Source organism: Hesperophylax consimilis, chromosome 26 (assembly GCF_061612785.1).
Source record: "Hesperophylax consimilis isolate HC1 chromosome 26, BYU_Hcon_1.0, whole genome shotgun sequence".
Classification (NCBI taxonomy): Eukaryota; Metazoa; Arthropoda; class Insecta; order Trichoptera; family Limnephilidae; genus Hesperophylax; species Hesperophylax consimilis.
Window position 1 is genome coordinate 12939385 of NC_142861.1, and position 22499 is coordinate 12961883.

Genomic DNA, 22499 nt, shown 5'->3' on the forward strand with positions numbered 1-22499 from the left:
ACAGTTGGCCATATACCCTTCTTACCTTTCTCCTTCGAGGACACGGCTTTATTGTTACCAAAAATATTTGGATATCCATACAAGATGCCTGCAGATATAAGTATATACATTTTTGTTAAACGGTCGTATCATCTCTGCATACTTACTTTACGAATGAGGACATACTGCAATTAATTTACCCGATTTCTACTTACATGTTTTGAATCTCTTCTATTCTTCCAGAGCTTGTAGGCATTTCATGCTTTCTGATACTGTTAAACGATCTAATGCCATATTTAAGTATTTTTTTAAAATTATGTTTTGTATTTTCTTAAGCTTGTATTCAACTACGACTAGTAATACTTATTGTTTATGGTATATTTGTATATTATAAAATAGATAAATAATATATGCGGGATTGACCTATATCACCAGATATATGATTTAGGCAAAGCCCACATAATAATAATAATATTTGGATGGTTTGTAGTGTCGTTTTTGTTCAAAATCACATTAAAGACGATGTACAAATATATATGATACATTTCTACAATTATCTTGTATTATGAGGTTATAGCGTTCGTCTGTGACTAGCTTTAAAGTTTTTCACTTTGTTTTCCGTTTGTTTCATTGTGCGAATTGTGAAATAAGTGGGCACTTAATATTTCATCGAGTTTTTTGCTTTAGAGAAATTTGGTTGGGAAGTACCTGTCTATTAGTGGTCTCTCACTAGTGCGATACTTAAGAAGATCTACCACCCTAGTATATTACATACCTACCTTAGTTATAAGCGGTAGAAAAAATCATGCATTACAAAAATGTTTTAGCAGGGTTAACACGGGTGACCCGAATCATGACAAAGAACTAAGACCTGATCGTTTGGGTATTAATTGAAATTGAGTTATTTCGATGTTTTCATATCGCCGGTAAAAAATAATTTCGTCAAAAAACCATAAAATCGAATATCCATAAAGTTAAATTAAGTGCCCGCATAAAAACTTGTATTTCTATAAGTTTTGTAGCAAAGGAAATGAGAAAATGACATTAAAATTTAAAGAAAAAACTATACACCCAAAACGCCATGGGACATTTCCTAAAGGTTTGACGACAACTTAATCTTGATCGACAAGAACAATAAATTTTATTGATAATTAGCTAATGTGTACCCGGCGTTACTCGGGGACCTAATGTGGTTTTTTTAACAGTAACAATATAGTTTTTAGATTCTCACGGCCAAAAGCATTTTTGTTGTTTGTTTTTGGGGTGTTATGCCGTGTTGCGCTAACTCCTTCTTTAGCCGACGTTTCGGACAGCGTTGCAGTGTCCATCATCAGGGCAGATCCGGTAGATCCGAAGATGTGTAAATTTTGGTTGTCGAGTTTGTGCTTATTTATTTGTGCCTGGATGGGCCCCAGGCTAACATAAATACTGTGCTTTCAGAATTCGCCACAAGATGTCGCCACTTCCGTTGGCATTTCGCACTTGGACGGGCCCAGGCCACAAATAAATAAGCACAAACTCGACAACCAAAATTTACACATCTTCGGATCTACCGGATCTGCCCTGATGATGGACACTGCAACGCTGTCCGAAACGTCGGCTAAAGAAGGAGTTAGCGCAACACGGCATAACACCCCAAAAACAAACAACAAAAAAGTAACAATATAGATTTCTTGATACTACATGAAGTGAAGGGTAGTAAAAGTGGCGGATAACCGAGGAAGACTTTAATCAAATAATTATTTGTGGTAAAATGAGACATAAGTGAATGAACGAAGAAAGAGGTGTAAGGAGAATGTATGACTTGGAAGTTGGTCGTTCAAGAGATCCGAAGACGCTTAAGGAAGACATGGCACGATCAAGTGAAACAAATGCAAATTACAATACAATAATATTATTTTCATTCACCCAGTTGACACACACGCTGGAATTCACAACCTCAAAAGTTTACTCGAAACCATTCATAGCCTCGAGCAACGCCGGTACACGTCAGCTAGTAGAATATAAAAAAATAAGATTGGAACAAAATAAATCAAGATAATACTCGAAGGTAAAACAAATACAAATAAAAGAGAAGAGAAGAAAGTGTTGATACCTGCCTACAGTAAATAACAAAAATCAACATTAAATGAAAAAGTAAGGTAAATGGTAAAAACCAACATAAAGTAAGTTACAGATTATACATCTATGAAACAAAATTTATAGAAATTTGTGATTTAAATTTTAGTAAGAAATAAATGAAAATATTAACGAAATTTAATTTATTTCCAAGCCTATGATTTGGGCTTGGGAATGAGTGAAATAGTTTATTTTCGAAGAATAAACAAAGAACAACTCTGGAAGTCTCGTGTTACGATTTGGTTCTCGGAACCTTATTAGCTTTGTTAAGTCAGGTTATCCATTGGGCCATTAACTAATTTGTATAAAAGTATCAAATCGCTAATGGTCTTTGGAAAGATAAGTTAAATAAAAGAAGTATGATATCGCTATTTAGCTAAATCTTTACTACGAATCGGTTTACATGTTTTGAACAATATGTTTTGAATAAAATGAAGCGTTTAATATCGATTCCCTTGAGTAGAATTGAAATCAAATTGTTAATTTCTTTATAAAAAGTAGTAAAAAAAATATTTTTTATAAGAAATAACTTTAAAAATACAATGTTATGGCTAAGGTTATCAGTGACAGTTTCCCTTAATTAATTAACTATTTTTTTTCTTATAGAACTATTCATAAAATATATAAAAACAACTTTTACGCTTGAAGTCGACCGTTTCTAGATTACGTTTGACAAGCGATTTTTATTCATTCTTGGTGGTGACATAAGGCACACTAAGAATATAACATTTTTGGTTTGTGGCATCTTCTTAAATTAATTTTATTAAATTAACATAATTAATATGTTCAATGAGTATGGATAGTTTGAAATTGCTGAACAATATATCGGTAATAACTACTGTCGTGTGTATTTACGTGATGAAAGAGTGTAAACTCCATCGCATTGAAATTACACTGAAGGTTCAACGGTTCAACCATTTATTCAGCTAGTGAATAAAACAACGCAATTCATGAGATCACAAGCGCACATTGGCCGGTTCAAAAAGTCCAATCCCAATGGACCGATATTTTTTTACTTGCACCATGTTCAGCCGTGGAATCTAAATGGAAGCCAAATCATTCTCTACGCGATACAGCTAGGAAAATTGCATGTCACAATTGAAATTACGTAGAATCTTTTTAGTCAAATAAATAGCATTTCAGACCTGGTTGTGTTACACAGAGTCATTAACAACTTAATTGATAGTCCTGCCATCCTTGCCACTATTAAACTACATGTGCCGACTAGGAATACAAGACAAAATATAACATTCTTCTGTAATACATACTCGACCAACTATCAGACACACTCACTGACCAATAGGATGCATGATCTGGGCAACAAGTATGGGGGTGCTATTGATTTATTTATTGACTCCATTTATAGAATTAAGCATAATCTACACCAACACTTTGTTGAATCCTACAAATAAGAGAAGCGTTGGTAAATTAGTTTTAATGATTTGTCTTATATGTAGTGTTGTTGTAATTTCTTTTATACTTTATGTTACTCTTACGTTTTACTAATATTGCTTCATATTTTTAATATTTTCTCATTATACTTGTAATCACAATTTTACAATTGTGTATTTTGTACCTTCTTTAATGGATTACATCTATTTACTGTCAATATCTCCTGTATAATACATTTCTCCTATGTACACTGCATCATGTATCACTTCTATGTAAAAGCCTTTTTAGGCGTATATATATATAAATAAATAAATCTCTTCGTTCAGTACTTTCAACACATTTTTTCAATTTGCAATATTTGCTGTGTATTTCAAATGCGTTACATACATCTTATTTTTTAATTTTCCGTAAAAACAAATACTGTTTTAGAAACTATATAAAATTATGTTTCCGATGTACGCATTTAAAATAAATATTACTATTTAGAATTAATAAAAAATTAATATCAAATGTGAAAAATGTTTGTCAAAAACGCCGACCACATTTGTACTTGATGTTTTACTCCAATCGTAAAAAAAATTGAAAATACTTGATATTTCGAAAACACATTCTTATTATTATTGGGGGATTCGTAACAAAACTGTAACTTTTCACTTATTCTTGTTCAAAATCATTTTTTAAGTTATTGTTACGATAGTGGCGCGAAATATGATTAATTCATTTTGGCTATTTTTAGTATTTTATTAATGGATTCCAGTCATTGATGTATTATACTAGATTAGCCCTGTCTAGTTAAATTCATTTTAAAAATAACGCCACGTAGCGTACGTCACAAATAAGGAGATGAACTTAACAACCCAACTCTATTTAAACTCCTTGTACAAGTTCAAACTCGTAAGCGAAACCACGGAGAATTTGTTGTCAGAGGTGTTGTAATATGGACATAATTCAAATTTAAATATTTGGAACTGGGTTATTTTTGTGATTGAAAAAATGAACCTGCCCAGCATAGCTGAGAAGTAAAATAGCTTACTCTAGACACACAAAAGGTAAAACGCAATGCACAGTGCCCATTTCGCATTGCGAAACAGTGCGTGGGCCTTTTCATAAATGTGCACGTGAACCAAACCAAAATTGTGTTGGGGTTATTTTTAAATGAATATGCCGTGGCTAGTCTAATTTAGTCTATGATTCCAGTATAAATATTTGAGGCAAACTGGAAAGAATTTTTATTCCTCTTTCTAACGTCAAAAATTACGTATTTCAGCATGATAGAAAAAAAGATTTAAAACGTTTATGGACGACGCCCGATCATGTATTAAAACGTTTAAGGGGTTAAAAGTTACCCCATTTTTTTTTTGTTATTTGTTTTTGGGGTGTTATGCCGTGTTGCGCTAACTCCTTCTTTAGCCAACGTTTCGGACAAATTTACTGTGTCCATCATCAGGGCAGAGGTGTGAACATCTGCCCTGATGATGGAGGAGTTAGCGCAACACGGCATAACATCCCAAAAACAAATAACAAAAATACTTTTGGCCGAGAAAATCTTAAATAAGGTTAGCCCATTTTTTTATTTTCTCACATTATTCGCTGACGACTTTTAAATTTACACTATTATAAGAAATTAAACTGTCTTTTTTTATAAAACAATTTTTGATCGATTGTATAATTGTAAAATAAACGATTTATTTTTAAACATAAACAAATGTAAATCCATCCGTTTTACTCGAATTAAAAATCCAAAACTCACTCTATAATAAAATATAAACAACGTTGATCTTTCATACATTCATTCAACAAACTTTTCATATTCCTTTACAAGGAGCCAACTTGAAGTTTTCCCAACCTCTTGTATGTATAGTATCTAGGTACTGTAGTGGCAAGATTCCTGACATATTTAGCGATACACCCCCCGACCTTTACTAAATTTCTCGTATCTTTTGTTTCACTTGACTTCACTTGTTCATCATCTTGTTCTTCACTTCATTCATCACGATTTAATCAAAAAAGATCGACAAAACCTTTGGTTTCTTCGTCATGGTTCGAAATATGTCGATGGCTTTTTGATTAAATAGTAGTGTATACAAAGCATTTGATTTTCATATATTCAGAAGGTTAATTAATACATATTATTATTAAAATTTTCTTCTCGTTCTCGTTGAATATCTCTCTGTGGTTTAGCTTTGTAAAGAGAATAGAGACGCATATTTTTTGCGCTCTATCCTAATAACGGCCAGTCAAATAATAATTGAACAATTCAGCAGCAGGATGTAGGTGACAGTCACGATGACATGAAGCCAGCAGTACTAGGAGTAAGTACTGGTTAAAGTATGAGCAGGAAATGAAATCGCGACAGGAAAAAAGACCTACGAAGTAGTCGACACTCAACAAACAATCGGCCGAAACGTTTAAAGTTGACAGTATATTAAATAAATTGACCTCCATTGAAGGAATTGGCAAGTAACTGTAGTGTGTAATGTCGGGAGATCATTTCGCTGGTGCGTATTTATTTGTTAATTGATCACTGAATGGAAAATTACACGTCGCGCTGTTCGAATCACTTATGTAACCAGCACAGCTAACGATATACGTACCTATTATCAACATAAGGCTGGAGTTCGCTTAAAATTAAGAAGAACGCAGTTTGTGCATGCGCAAGAATTATATCGATTTGACAAACAGATATCTTCATTCTGCAGACAGACTTAACAGATGCGGGATGTTGTTACTTTTAATGTATTTTATAATAACTCCACACGGGCCTATATATCTCTCCGGATGCTGAGTGTAAGGACTTTTTAAAAATTAAGTAGTAACCTTTGTTCAAGAAAAGACACAATTTTAATGGAGGGACGAAACACAAAGGTCAGCAAGTCAAAACACAGCCAAGCTGGAGAGCGGAAGAACAAAGAGCGAACGGTTCTCATGCAGAAAATGACAATATGACAATTATCCAAGGGATCAACGCCTCTACTTCTTCTGAGCACATTCAATTGAAATACAGGTAATAAACAGACTTGTCACCCGACGACACCTATATTTTTTCTATCAGGAATGCTTCTTACAAATGGCAAAGCCCTAAAATGTCACATTATAACACGTTACAAATGCCTGCCGGAATTCGTTAAATGTCAATAAAACCATTCCAGTAATTCAATAAAAGTTAAACAGAAAGAATGATGAACAGAAGCAAGCCGGATTGGTAATTTAATAAAAAAATAAAAATGGCCAAAATATACCACATCGAACTTAAAGCCAATAAAAGTAAGGTAAAAGCTTCAGCCGAGAGCTTATCCATGATTTCTAAGAAAAGGGCTTTCATAAACTTTTACAGGCATGCGGCATTTCGATTATATTAAATTGTCCCTTAGACTTATAAGCACAAAGGAAACTTTCAAAATCTAATAATGTTATATATTATGTACCAACACACGTAGGGTTTATAAAATGTCACAAGGAAGGACGTATCCCGGATAATAAATTGAGAAAGAAAGGAACGAAGTGAGGCTTAAAAAGAACTTCAAGCAAAGATCCGCTAAATAAAATAAAATTTGAAACTGTTTAATAACAAAAAAAAAATTGTCTGCGAAAGTGTATTACACCATCTTAATTAGAATAAAAAATATCAAGGTTTTTCTATTATTTGCGTGGATAAACCTTACAAACTAATATCGATTTGTATCTCCTGAAGTGAAAAGTTATTTGTTAAACGCATTTTAATGCTTCTTTCCTATAATTCCTGGTTCACGTGCATATGTAGCATAACGGAGTGCATTTGTATAAGAGACAAAGAGTAACAATATTTGTGACATCAAACCTACATGAAAGATATTAAATATTTTACAGCCTCGACCAAAATAAATTGCTTCCCCAGAATCATAAAATTAGGACGAACATTTTGTATTGAAACTATGTTTGAAAACGAATAGGTACTTGTACTTGCATGAAATTTTTACGAATTGCCACAAACTTTGAGTTTTCAAATTGATTATGTTTATAATGAACTAGAAGTTCTATAAACAGTAGACCTCGCGTCTAAAAAAGTATGTGTGATATCCTAGAGAAAGAGGTTACTCATGGATATAGCTATACATGGGATAGCACAAAATAGTAGTATAAGTTACCACAGATGTTACATAGCTGTGGATAATGCGGGGATTGAGACTAATAATTAGTATTGAGGCCCAGAATAATTCCTACCGCATGGTAAATAAGCCTGATGGCTTATAAACTATGATGGAGCTCAAATTAAGTCCAAAGAAGACCTCGAAGTTTTATTTGAAGAGTTTGTAAGACAAATACGGTGTTACAAAGTATGTTTGTAATTTTCTCTTATTTATCTGTCCAGGCCTCAGGCTCATTCTATCAGAAGGTCGGAGTATTTCCGCATTGCAATAAAATTCAAATTAATTGAATATTTTTGAACGTATCTGAAAAATGAAAACTGTTTTTGAAAGGTGATAAAATACGCTTTCAAATTTTATTTTTTGAAATAAACATATGTTTTTGAAATGTTCAGATTTTTCAATGCACACAATGGTTCACTTTAACCAAAATAAATAAATGTTAATATCACCTCATCTAAAAATAATTAATAAAAAAAATCACGAAGCCTCTTTTTTTCAAAATGCGGTCGGTATCTTTGGTTTCATAAAGATACACATTTTAATTCTAATGTGGTTAAATTCTAGATTTGAATATAAAGCGTAGTGTTTTTTCTTACCGTTTAGATCATATTTCTCACCACTCCAAAGTTAGTTATTCCCAAAAGCGGTCAAATTAGCCCGAAGTGTTAATAAAACAAAACAAAACATTTCTCTGAAATAAGATTGGTAATAATAATAATAATAATATGTAATATTATGCAAAATAATGTATAATTAATATAATGTAAAAGTCGGTCATTTTGAATACATGTAGGATAACAAAAGATTTTTTAAATATTTATGTTGAGGGATCAGTAGGATTTATAGGCCCTGTTAGAAGTTCTACCGAGCCGAACCCTCTGATATGAAAATATCTGGAGTCGGTGAATTATTTTCCCATTTGATCTCTGGTGAGTTGACGTGTTGTTCTTGTATTGTTTTGTATTTATTTTGCTTATATAATGCACTTACATAATGTTGATTGACTAGATGATCATTTATGGAAAAGTGAGTGGAAGGGTTAAGTTTTTCCTTTGGGGAAGATTTAACCCGGACAACTAAATCGGAAGTTAAAATAAAATAATAAAAAATAAAAAAAAATAATTGGATAATTTGTAGAGCGCCGTTTTTGTGAAAAATCACCTCAAGGGCGCTGTACAATTTATTTCCTAGGATCTACATTTGTTATTTAGAAAAGATACCAAAACATACTTACCTGGCAAGTCACTTCCAACAAGCACACTTATATTAAAAAGTTTATGCTTATAAAAGATAGAACTGCACGCAGAGGACACTATATCAAAAAACACTGGTCGTCGCATGATCTTAAGTCTGCTATAGTTTTTATTTTAATTTAAATGTATTTTAACTGTCTTAAAAGCCTACAAATTGTTAGTTGTTATCATTTTTATTTATTTATTTTTAATTATTATTTTTTATTTATTTTATTTTATTTTTAGTATTTTTTACATTTTGTTAATTTAAATTGCCGTCAGCTGTGAAAGTGGAGGTTTCTGAAATTATGGATACGACTGTCTGAAAAGGTGCGTTTTAAGTTTAGACCTAAATTCTGTGGAGTCTGCGATCATTCTCAAATCATGTGGCAGTCCATTCCAGGCTTTAGGTCCTGACACGGCAAAAGCACGCTCACCGAACTTAGTACCTGGTGTGCGCTTTGGTTCCTTCAACCTTCCGATAGCTGATGACGTTGCTGACCTAAGGGTTGACTGTCGGGAATTGGAATCTTCTGGAATACACAATTCTGATAAATAAGCCGGAGCCATTCCGTTAAGTGACTTAAATACCATCCAGCATACCTTGAACTGGATTCTTTCAGGACATTTGAGCCAGTGCAGATTTTTGAGATGCTCTGAGATGTGGGAGTATTTAGATACTCCGGTGATAAGCCTTGCCGCAGCGTTGAAAACGGATTGTAATTTGTTGATTTGACATTTAGGGAGACTTGCATATATTCCGTTGCAATAATCTAGACGTGAAACAACATAGGATTTGACTAGCAATTTAGTCGCCTCTGTTGGCAGGTTTCTCCGCACTGCTTTAATTTGCCTTAATTGAAAGAACCCCGTGCTTACAGTTCTGTTCACCTGAGTTTTAAGGGAAAAATTAGCGTCCAGATTGACACCCAGTAATTTGATGCACGTTTTTGGAGTGATGTCACTTCATCAATGGTTATTGGGGAGTTTTCAATGTTATGCTGACGTCTGCTTGTAGCAGTCCACAGAAACTCAGTCTTTGTGGGATTCAGTTTCAATCTATTTGAGGTCATCCAGCGAGTAATTGCTTCTATACACTCAGTTATACGAATTTTTAAACTGTTTATTTCTTCTGGTAAGCAGTAAAAATAAACTTGCTGGTCATCAGCGTAGCAGTGAGATAGAAGGCCGAATGATTCTATTATTTTACCGACATCATTTGTGAAGAGGATGAAGAGTAGTGGGCCCAGAACGGACCCTTGGGGTACTCCAGATGAAAGGGTTGCATAATTTGATTGGTTTTTCCCACTTTTACGGCTTGTAAACGGTTGGCCAGGTACGGTGTCAGCCAGGTCTTAACATCACAGTTTAAACCAAATGATTCATCTAATTGTTTAATAAGAAAGTCATGGTCAATCGTGTCAAATGCAGCACTCATGTCCAAGACTGAAAGAAGTGCCAGTTTACCCGACTCAATGGCAGTAGTTATGTCCGACAAAACACGTAGTAACCCGGTTTCTGTGGAGTGGAACCGTCTATATGCAGATTGGTATTTAGTTAATAATTCATTTGAATTTAAGTGACATATGACCTGTGAGGCAGCGATTTTTTCTAATATTTTTGGTATAAAAGGCAGATTTGAAGTAAGTGGGTATTTAAATTACTTAATTATAAACCATAAATATTTTACGTAACATTTTTTTAAATATTTCATATAAGGAATTATACAATTTGTCCAAATAAATGTCACCATCTGAATGACAAATTCTTTTTTCATTATTTTTTCAAACTTTCTTCAGGCAGATAGGTACCATAATATTGCTTATTTAGATTTGACAGCTCATAGTAGGAACCACGATCATATCGAAAAGTTACAACAAGGCCACCATTTTGAACCAGAACCGAAACCTAACAAAGAGACATACAGGCGAAATGCTAAATGGTCGAGTTAAAACAGAACGTCGATGCGTTCAGTGAATTAAACATTGATAATAATAGCGAATTATTTTGTATGAATCAGAAGACTCGACTTAAAAACGTTATTTCCATCATGTGCTGCAAGAGCTTTATTAGAAAGATAAAATTATAGAAAAAATAAAATGGGTGTTGGGACACGAAGAATTTTAGGTAGTAATTATTAACCACTGATTTTAAATAAGAATACAACCAACGATCTCCAGATCCGATGGATTAGTAAATGTTTAAGGGTGATAAAAAAAATGATCGATGTTAAAAAGATTGTCTAGCACCATAAAACAAGATTGAACAGTTGATTGTACGAGAATGTAATATCGCCTGCAATAATTAACTTTCACAATCAATTTCTGACACGGAATCATTACACTACAATCAATTACAAGGGGGTAGGTGCAACACAACCTTCGCAATTATACCTAGTAATTTACAATTCAGGATGACAGCGGCGGGCGGTGAGGTTCTGAGCAAGGCAAGAATTTTTGAAAATTGTTAGGAGACCTCTGTGGTCGAGGGGTAAAGCTCTTGACTACGAACCGGAGAGGGGTTCAAATGCCGGCGTGCATAAGTAAATTTAATTTAATTTATTTGTATTGTTAATATACATAACAGAAATCTCTAATAAGGGCTTGAAAATGTTGGAATTTATAACTAGGCTAACCAGAAACTTTAACAATATAAAGTGTATTAAATTGTTATATTTTTCCTATTTAAGAAGTCAACTTGGGTACAATTCTCCTGTCTGGAATCCACATTATAATATACATTTACAAGCTGTTGAAAGAATACAAAATAAATTCTTACGTTTCATAAATTTAAAAATGGGTATTCTAGCAATTATTTTGAACTACAACACTCTGTTAAAATATATGACAGGATTAAATTGTCAGACAGAAGAATTTTCACTGACTTGGTATTTCTATATAAAATTCTAAATTATTTAGTTGATAGTCCGGTATTGCTTTAATTGGTAAGCTTCCGGATTCCACAACGTAATACTAGAAGTCAGGATTTATTTCAGTGCAGAAATTCTGGGACTAACTACCATATGTATTCCTCTTTGCCCAGAATACTAATGGAGGGAGACAATTATACCAAGTCAGTGGACATCTTCAATTTATTTTTAAACAAATATAAAATGTTGAATGAAGGAATTCAGTTACGTACAATAAATAATGTGTATTTCTTAATATTCATATTTAAAAGCCCCGAAAAAGGGCGTTAATAAATAAATAAATGAAAAATATAATACAGGTGTTTGGGGGTAAAGTGCGCTAACTTTGGAATTGTACAAGTAAAAAAGATAGGGAACTTTTGGTAGTTTTAAGGTAAAAAATTGTTTGTATGGGAAAATAAATATTCTTCTATGGAAAAATTACCATTTATTTAATAAGTAATTTTTCTTTTATACTTCTACCATCATGTAGAATCACCTCCCTAAGTTAGCCCACTTTCGTCCCGGACACCCTGTATATCAGGCATATTTGCAGCACGTTCCAGATAAGGACGGGTTGTTTCACAGAATTTGAACATGTCATCAAATTTCAGTGTTGATTTTCAAGTTCTGTGAAGAGTCTATTCAAATTCTGTTATTATATCATTATTTGCCAGTTGTTTCACAAAACTGAAATAGTGATAGAATTTGAATAGAACCTTCGCAAAACTTGAAAATCACCTATGACATTGAATGAATTGTTCAAATTCTGTGAAACAACCCGTCCTAAGTATCACTCTATTGAACGACCACCATTTAGAATCAATAAGTTGCTTGAAAAGTCTTTCTTCAATCGGAGGGTGGGATGGGTATCACCAAAACCTCCGCCATAGATCACTGTTTTGTAGTAATTCGCTATTTTGGTGATTAAACAGGGGTGCCCGGGTTCATCTGGTAAGGTATGTCCTTCGTGTCCTTCCCTTTCCCACTACACTAATTGGCATTTTATTCACCTACCCTTAACATATGTTAATTACCTCTCCCTATCTGAGAGTGTGGAGTACCAATATTCAGTGACATTGCAACAATTTATTTATACACTAGCTGTACCCCGCCACGCGTTTCTGTGGCTCAGTTTGTCTGTGGAGATAGAGAAACAATAGCGCGTGTTGCTTTTACGTATAACAGATAGCGCTGTATTAAAAAAAAATACCTGTTACAGATGACATCTATATCATATGTGGCAAAAAAGCATGGTTTCACCTGTCATGTGTGACATGTGAAACCTTTTGGTGAAGATTTTGAACAAGACCAGTCTGTTAAGGAAACCGGTGCAGTGAACATCTCTTCAGTGCGTTTAATTCGAGTTTATTACGGAAGCTTGTGCCTCAAGTGCGTAATATCTGCATAAAAAACCCAAGGATAAGTCAGAATCCTTTCCAATTCTAACTGCTAACTACAGCTACCCCAATAGTTATGTTAAATATTGATTACAGTCCACAATAAAACCACAAACTGATTCGCATGCAATATTGCGACTCCAAATTGTTTTATCGCTGATGAGACAAGCGGTGCTTTCAAAGCTTGCATGAGCCGACCGCCCTTGTGGGGCAGGGGGTAAATAAGGATAGACAGGTTATGAAAGGTAGCACAGCTTCTGCGGTGCTTTGAGCTTTTTGCTCTCGCGGAATGGAATGAGTTCGTGGGGAAAATTATTAATTACCGCTTGTAATTATCGCGGAAGGAGTGACGCCACAGGCTGCGACCAGAGTAGCTAGTTGCATAAAAAAACAGGCACAAAAATTCTCAGGAAGAAGGATCTTTCAAGTGCGCTTTTCATGAGGAGATAGTTGTATCTTTTTATTTTTTTTTATTTATTTCTATACATAATTTACAGTTTCACATAATTATTTATATTTATAAATGATACATTTCAAACTTATAACTATAATATGTTGTGTGTAAGGTAGGTTTGAGAAGGTGATACTGTATGTGAGTAATATTGTATGTTTCGTGAACACCTCACTAGGAGAACCTGTGCTGAGGTGTTTACGTGGTTATGTATAGGTGTGACAAGTATTTATGTGTTGTTGAAGTTTTTATTTTTTATAAGTTTTAATTATAATTTTTTTTATTTTTTGGTTTTTTTGTAAATTGAATATTCATAAAATTTTAATGGTTTTTGTAAATTGAATATTCATAATAAATATGTAAAAAAAAAAATATTAATATATATCTCGAAAAACGTGTTTATTTATTTTACACTTTTTATGGTTTAGTTATGTTTGGTTTGGGATTATTATGTTTTGAAAAAATAAAATATCTTGGTTTTTGATCCAGGCTGTGATATGTTTTTTGTGAATGTTTGCGGATGTATTTGCAGTTAGTAGTTGCTTTCTTCTTTCATCTTTCTTCTTTCATCTTTAACAGTATTTTTAATCAAAAGTAACCCAACGTACGATTCGTGTTTTATGAAATACCTACAACTAATTAAAGGTAACATCATCAATTCGATTTAATATTTTTTAAAAAAATTACAAAATTGTTCACGTTTTTAAATACATTTTCAAAGAATAAATATGGACATTGGGTATATTTATCAAGTATACTAGTAGTAGCTTTATTGATGCTTAAAATGTCGATATCTGAATTGATTCTGTTTAACAGCAAGATTGCTCTCCCCACCGGCATGATCATTGCAGGATGGGAGATAGAATAGTCCATGCTGTTGTTGACGGAGATAACGATCGGGAATATAGAAATGAGCCTTCCATGACAGCCGATTTTTCAAACCATACACGAATCAGTCTCAAGAAATGTGTACATCCCTTCTGATGGTGGTTTAATCCAAGCATTCCCAAAAGAAAGTTGGTAGGCTAGAGCCACGGGTAGTAGCCAAACCCCCTTACGTAGAGAAATCTCTGAAATTAATGATGAAGCTGGCGGAGAGGGGGAGGAGTTGCGGAAGAGGTAGGAGGGGGAATACCTGAGGAGATATTGTCAGGATATTCGTCACCTGGGAATGTTAGTCTTTATTTTTAAAAAATACTTGAAACTTCCGTTTTTTTAATCTTTTCTTTCGGAGGTCAAAGGTATAAAGTCTTGCAGGACAAACTCTTGCAGTACAAACGATAAACGAATGAAGAGATCTTGCGGCATCCACCCACAGGAAAGTGATTGCAGTTCTATCAGGGTTAGAGAAAATAGGAATAATAGTAAGAATAAATGGCCGTGATTTTCTACATTATGTCATGCAATTTATTTCTCAATGGTCTCTCGCAGCCAGACGTTGATGGGAAGGTGGCGTCATCCTCCCACGCCATCACGTAATATGGAAGAGTTATCGGAACAAAGAGAATACAATCCAAAGACCGAAGTCCATAGACAAGCATATAATATAATGGAAAACTCAGGTCAAATAAAGTTGGGGGGATTTAACGTAGAGTAGTGATGGGCAGTATACAATAAACAATCGAAACATTTGGATGAAGTGTTTAAATATCCGAAATCAAATACCTTTCATTGATGAAGAGATGTTGAATTTATCTCACATATGGACGATACTGATTCTGATTCATTATGGTCAAATAAAATTACTAAAGAAATACTACCTACCTAATCAATCATACTGATTTCGGTTGTCACGTTTGTTGAAATTATTCACGTTAAATGAAAACAAATTTGTTTTGAATTTAAGTGTCCTTTTAAAAATTAGAACTGCTCGTGTAAAGGATAACAATAAAAATGACAGAAAAATATTTATTTATTATAATATTTTTTACAGTTCTGCTCTAGTAATTTACTAAAATAATAATATGGGTATAAAAAGCATAATGTTGTTTAAGTTTTTTCTTTAAAACCATAAAGACATCTAAGTATTGCTTGATCACCGATTCTCGGTCCGTTTTAGCTATTGAACAAATATTGTAATTAGCTTACAAGCATAAAAACATGACCTTTGTGCTAAACAGCTGATCACAATTTGCACAAAAGCTGAAACAGATCGACCGGCGTTTAAAATCAAAATAGCGCTGATCGACGATTAATTGTTATCCATCAAAAATGTGACGAGAGTTTGAAACACCTAAGACTCCAGTTCAGTAAATTATTCGAATTTATTTGAATCGATGGTTTCAACAACAAAATTGATTCGAATCTTAAAATTCTCAATCATTTCGAAATGCATAATATCACGAATACGCCCATCGCTACCATAGAGTTTCCGACAGCGACCACCTGTCTAGAGGAGTAAAACCCACTCATTCTCAGTGACTTGCATTATTCATAGACAATAATGATATGAATACGAGCACCATTTAAATTTGGAACAGATTCCAGAATAAAGAAGAGTGTACACTATTATTTGAAAGAGGTAAATAATAAAAAAGATACTCGACGTTATACGAAACCAAATAAAGGAATATCGATTGTTTTTTGTTAATTGTTAATTCAGTTAATCAACAGTTAATTTCTTTAATTTCAATTAATTAATTTATTTTGGAAGAAGAGGTCATATTTTTGATACAGTCATTTTTAGAGGTCTCGTATAATTCATATAAAATAAATAGTATGCATATTTGTGGCACGTTTCAGGGTGGTAAATACCTACACCGAGAAAACTTCCTGATAACAAAATATTGGAATCACTTTAAATAATTCGTATTCATGTTAAAACGGGATTGTAGGCCATTAACGAATGAATTGATAGGTATCCTGATAAACTTTAGGTAAAATACCAATGTTTTCTCACGATGTCCGAACAAACATTCATAAAAATTCTAACATTTGTGCATCTCGTCATGATATATTTATTATTAAGACAAACGCAGGTGGATTAACGTGTGTTCCGATATTATTGTAAAGTTACTAAAACTTTATCAGGAAGCGGCTCGCAGTCCCGTTATTAACAGATCTACCAATACTTTGAAGAGATTTTTAATAAATCAGCATTAATCATTTTTCTCTGTGTAATCCCATAATTATCATGGTAAAAGCACCAGCATTTAGAAACGTTGTTTTAATAGCTTTAGCCGTGTTCAGTGACAAGATGTGGATAGCCAGGAACACTCCAACCTTCCCCTCCCCATCTTCTTTCCCGCCAAATACTATTTCTCCTCTATCCTATTTGTGTAATACATATCTTATATAAACATATTTAAATGGTTTCTATAAAACTGTACAAGAGTCTTTAAAAATTCAGGATGAAAGTTCAAAACGCAAAAGCAAAACGTTGGTCAAAAATGTTAAATCGGTAAAATAATTTGAAATTAGACCAACATTATTCTAAAGTCTAAACAATCATTACATTGGTATCAATGCCATCGAATAATTAATGGCCATATTCATTGGAAACTTTGGCCCTTGGTCAAACTGATTAAAAATAGATATAAACACTGTTTTCCCTGGACTAATTCATAGATTACTAAGTGAGGGAGGTGGGGTATCGTGTACACGATACACTGATATAATTATTACTAGTTGATGAGCAAAATAATCCGCATGATTAATTAATACGAGTATTTATGCGTGTGTAAAATGCATTATTTGACGGTGACAACAGTGACGGTGTACCAGATACATATCACATATGCCAATAAGAGTAGGTATAATAATAGTACTGTGATACAATCAATAATTGTGTTTTTGTTGTATAGCAGAAGAAAACAGGGTAAAGAATGGGAAATAGACCTAACTAAACATAAATCTAACCATGCATATTCGAATTAAAGGGGAACAAACCAAGTTGCGCAGAGCGCGGGAGGCGACGTGACCTTTTCCCTTCTGTGATTTTTCAATAAATTAATATGACAGTATACAGGCAATTCACTATTCAGTCGTATAAAATAAAGTCTGCTTACGAATGACTAGTCCTTTTTACAATGGCGCTCGAATTGCTGGCACGTGAACAAGTTAACTATAAATCTCAATTCGGGCTTGTTTCTGAAAGTGGATACTTTATTATACTATTTAGTTAGAAACTTTTACGAATGTATTATCCACCTCCGGCTGTTCGTTTAAAAATGAACATTCCCATAAAGAAAGCAGATCCTGAACAGGAAAGCAGCAAAATGGACTGCGCTGCAAACTGTTAGCTTAACTTTAGCCAACTTCACTTTTCTGCGGAGGGTCTTGAAAGCATTACAAACAATAAAATATATCCTCTGTTTTGTATGTATGAAATAATAAAAAATAATCTGTCTATGGATATAAATGTTACAGATAGCTTTGCTAAAACTTATAAGAAAAAAATATCTAGTTAAGTGTTTTTTAGCCAAGATTTGTTGTAGTTTTAAAAAGATTGAAGGTTTACACTAATAAGAAATAATACTTAGATTTCGTGTTGGAATTCGCCAGGGCCTTAATGAGAGTATCTTCTACTCTGGAACGTAATTCATAATATGTAAGAAAAATATAAAAAACAGAAATTTCCGGATTTTGAACCCGCAGTCTAAAGCCAAAAAGACAAAACTCTTAACACCAAGTGATCGAAGTGTTGAGTTACCTTTAATAAGATTATAATTTTGTTGGTTAGTGGAATTAATGTGATTTGAGATTTTCACGGCCAAAAATATTACCGTGATTCATTTTTGGGTAATCAAGCCGTGTTGTGCGTCCTTCTTCTTTAGTCAATCATCAAGGCAAATGATAACTCCTCAATTTATTTATATTTTTACATTATTCCATCTATCAACAATGTCTAGTAGATAAGGTGTGTGTTGGTTCCAAAGATTGGGTTACAAAAACATTTATCAAAACGAAGATGCATTTTTTCGCAGTCAAAAGATCGCAAAAAGCGAAATTTGTCTCCAATTATATTATGCTTTCGAAGTGAGGTTACGGACCCAGATTGGGAGTGTGGTTATGAAATTACTCTTTGGTGTCCAAAATTATTCGACCGAATTTGTGATGGTACGAATACACTTGCAAACCGAGCCACGAATTACGGGAAAGGAACGAAGCAACTGCAAGCGGTGTTTCGCGCCGTTTGCGGTTGCTTCGTTTCTTTACCATAAGTTGAGGTTCAGCTCGGCAGTTTGTTCATTCAGTTTTTAATCGAATTACGAATAATTTCAAAAGATTCTTAATAAGTTAGCAATACTCATTTTTCTCCGTGTGTTAGTCCATAAAAACGACGCTGAAATAAGTTATCAATTCAAATTTCAGACCAATTGCAGACATTATAAAAAATAAATGTTTATGTTCTCATCGACTGAAACGACATTCTTCGAGAAATTTTAATTCGTTGTCGAGAATTCAGAAACTTCATGAGTAAGATTGCCAAACAATGATACTCGTACGTGAGTTGCTGAAAGACATAAGTGACTAGCATACTCCCACTGACTTCTTCTGAAGAACATGTTGAGAACATTATGCAATGTTATTGTCTGGTCAACAAGAGCCGGATTTAACGCACGTAAATTGTAATCATAGGTAAATCTGGTATGTAAATAATACTGGGTAAAATTGCAGAATTCCACTGCACGCTTAATAGGCAATTTTTAAAAACTCATTTTGGCTTCATTACTACAAAATACAACTTCATGTCAGAATTGTTTAAGTATTTTCTAAATATCGAATTTATTACATTAAACATTGAAATAGGTACTTATGCCCACTGTGTCAAGTAGAACTCCAACCAAGTTATTGATTTTTAAGGACTTTAGTTTTCGAAGAAGTAATTTATGTGATATTTTATTTTGATGCCTGGGTGAAGTCTGCATATGCATAATTTTTTTAAATAAATGCATTGGTAATGAAATTTTGATATTGAAGCAAATTTGTGGTTGTCGACCTACCTTTTACAAATCCATGTTGTTTTGTATCTATAATATTAACTGCATAAGGGAATGTTTGGCCAAGAACAAGCGATTCAAATAGTTTGGGTGTACCGTTGAATGCACACATCGGACGATAGTGTAATGTCGGTATCATCACTTTTTTTAAAAATAGGAGTAATGTAACGTTCTTTCTACTTAACCTTTATAGACATCAAATGTGATTTGAGATTTTCAAGGCCAAAATGATTATTATCGTGGTTAATTTTTGGGTGATTATGCCGTGATGCGCTTCCTCCTTGTTTAACCAATGTTTCGGACAGCGTGTGCCATCATCAGGGCAGATGTGAAGATTGTGGCAAAATGTTTGTTTATATATGTAGAGGTGATACCGTGTGGCAAGCGTTAATCCTCTTAGGGCCGGTATTTTAGTAAAATAATTAGTTAAATTAATGTGGATTTTGGCGTTTATTTTTGGTGTAGTAGCGGATACCGAGACCAATTCAACTTAACCCCGTTGTCGCTAATAGACGTGTTCATAAATACAATATAGAAAATCACAGAAGTTTGTAATGGTCAAAATGTGAAACGTGTATTGAGCTATAAAAGGTCCGGCCCTGTAGTTTATAGACCCACGCTGAATATGCACAAGATTTCTAAAATGTGTGACCTTTGAACTTCTACCCAGGTAATGTCATCTTTAATCAAATATCTTGCGTGGGAGTCACGGGAAAGCCCCGGTTCTAACGCATGTCAAAATAATATTAATTCTCGTAAATCAGACAGGAGAATCTGTCACGATTGACAAAAGTGACAAGGGGATCTATAATTCTAATTAATTTTCACTTTGATTTACCTATGATTAAATAGAACATGATATTATATCGAACACAATTTGGGACCCCTATAATTAATAGTTTAATTATGCGATTACTCATGGATTTGATTTTCATACAAAACTACAGATTTACTCCAAAATTTTGCACAGTTGACTTTTAAAACAAGAGGAAGGTCACTGTCTACATGCAGTTTCGAAAAACCAACCCTTTTCCCATTCCTGAAAGCAGAATTTTGATAATTATTCATGAAATTTTGAACACCTGAGTTCAAAATAAGAAGGAAATTACTGTCTGCTTCTGATTTCAAAAAACTCTGCGTAAAGCACGGGCAGCGTCGGGCACTTGGCTAGTTTATACTTAAACTCAATATTTTCAAAGCATAGAGTAATTATTTAAAATTCTAGAGTAAGCCAGGAGACGGGCACACAAATCCAGTTTGCGTTTGATAATAATAATTCTCAAGCGATGTCCGTATTGCTTTTTTGCATCTGCAAGCTGTGAAAAACTTTAAATTAAAAAGTTCCGCCGCTCCGAGCGTATTGTGCTATAAACAACATCCACCGGACTTTATGCTATCCGGCCAATCTTTTATTAACACATTTATAATACACACGTATGATTTTATCCACTGTTTGCATATTATCGTTCATACGTAAGCCCCGTTGCCAAGTCAAATACATTCGAGTGATGATAATAATTGTTTGGGAAAATAAATAAATTGATTAATTAATTGTTTGCCATGTTTCATGACAGGAGAGAGTTTTTGTTTCTGATCGAGACAAACAAATTGTATACTGCTGACATAAAACAAATTGAAAATTTCTCTGAAAACTCAATTATTTTGTGTTTTTTTCATTTTTCAAATAAAAAATGGTAGATACACACAATAATTGAGTTTTCAATGTGAATCGTTCATCACAAACTATCAAAAATATTTAAAAATTCTTAATAATTTTCATCCCAGGTATATTTGATATTTCGATACGTATTTATTATTATATTTGACGGCCGGCATAGTCCAGTGGTAACGCATTGGACTGCCATTCCGAAGGTCGCGGGTTCGAACCCGGCGTGCGCAAATAAATTTTATTTGATTAATTTGTGTTATTTCACAATTAATTAATTAAAATAATATATAGTATATTTGCGGCACGTTCCAGAGTGGAAGATACTACCAGTATCGCCCTGGTGTAAGACCACCATTCAGAATCGAAACGTTGCTCCAAATGGCTTTAGCCGTGTTTAGTGACTAGATCTGAATAGCCAGGTACTTCCCCACCTTCCTCTTTCCCTTCCCCACTTACCTTCAGCCTCACAACATCCCCCAATTGGGGATGCCATAGTCTCACTGGCTCCAGACGGGAGCAGTTGGGACTCTTGTGAGGTATTCACTATAAAAAAAAATATATATATATATATATATATATATTTTTGTCTGTTTTTATTTAGTTATAACTATTAAATATTTTTATATCTAGTTACTAACTAATAACAACTTATTTCTATGACATTAAGGCACAATACATCTAAAACTTATTCCTTATGGTATTTAGGCAAAACCCACGAAAAACAGCAAGGCTTTTAGTTTCTTTAAAATCTTTCGGTATTTCATTAAAAATCTTAAATCCTTTAAAATGGAGATTATTTTGGGTTCAATAGCTCGTATGCCTCTATTTTGGGTTCAATAGCTCGTATGCCTCTATTTTGAATTATTTGCAATTTCTTTATCTGTGTTTGATTGCACAAGAAAAGGACTCTAGAGCAGTAATTTAAATGAGATGCTACTATACTATTATAAACTAATTTACTCGTATCTACATCTAATTTATTCCATATTTTTCTTTAAAAAATTACCTTTTTTTGTCATTTTATGCTAATAATTCAAAGCTAGAGATAAATTTGAGTCGATTTTATATTCTGATGCCCAAGTATTTGATTTTCTCTACTTTCTCTAGTTATTCGTTGTCTATGATAATTTTACTAAGTCCGTTGAATTTATGCCACAAGTTATATTCTAATTTTTTTTTTTGGTAACCATAAAAAGAAATCAAAAACACACTTACAACAATAAAATAATTAAAATATTCCGGCTTTATCGGGTATGGAGCATTTTCGAAAACAAGTATTTT

The 22499-nt window shown here is 33.5% G+C and overlaps 1 protein-coding gene across 1 annotated transcript in view; it reads right to left on the bottom strand.

Annotated features, from left to right (window-relative positions):
* The window catches only part of dally (division abnormally delayed protein), a 484927-nt gene that overhangs the window by 77062 nt on the left and 385366 nt on the right, over window positions 1-22499 (bottom strand). The gene's annotated exons all lie outside the window — the stretch shown is intronic.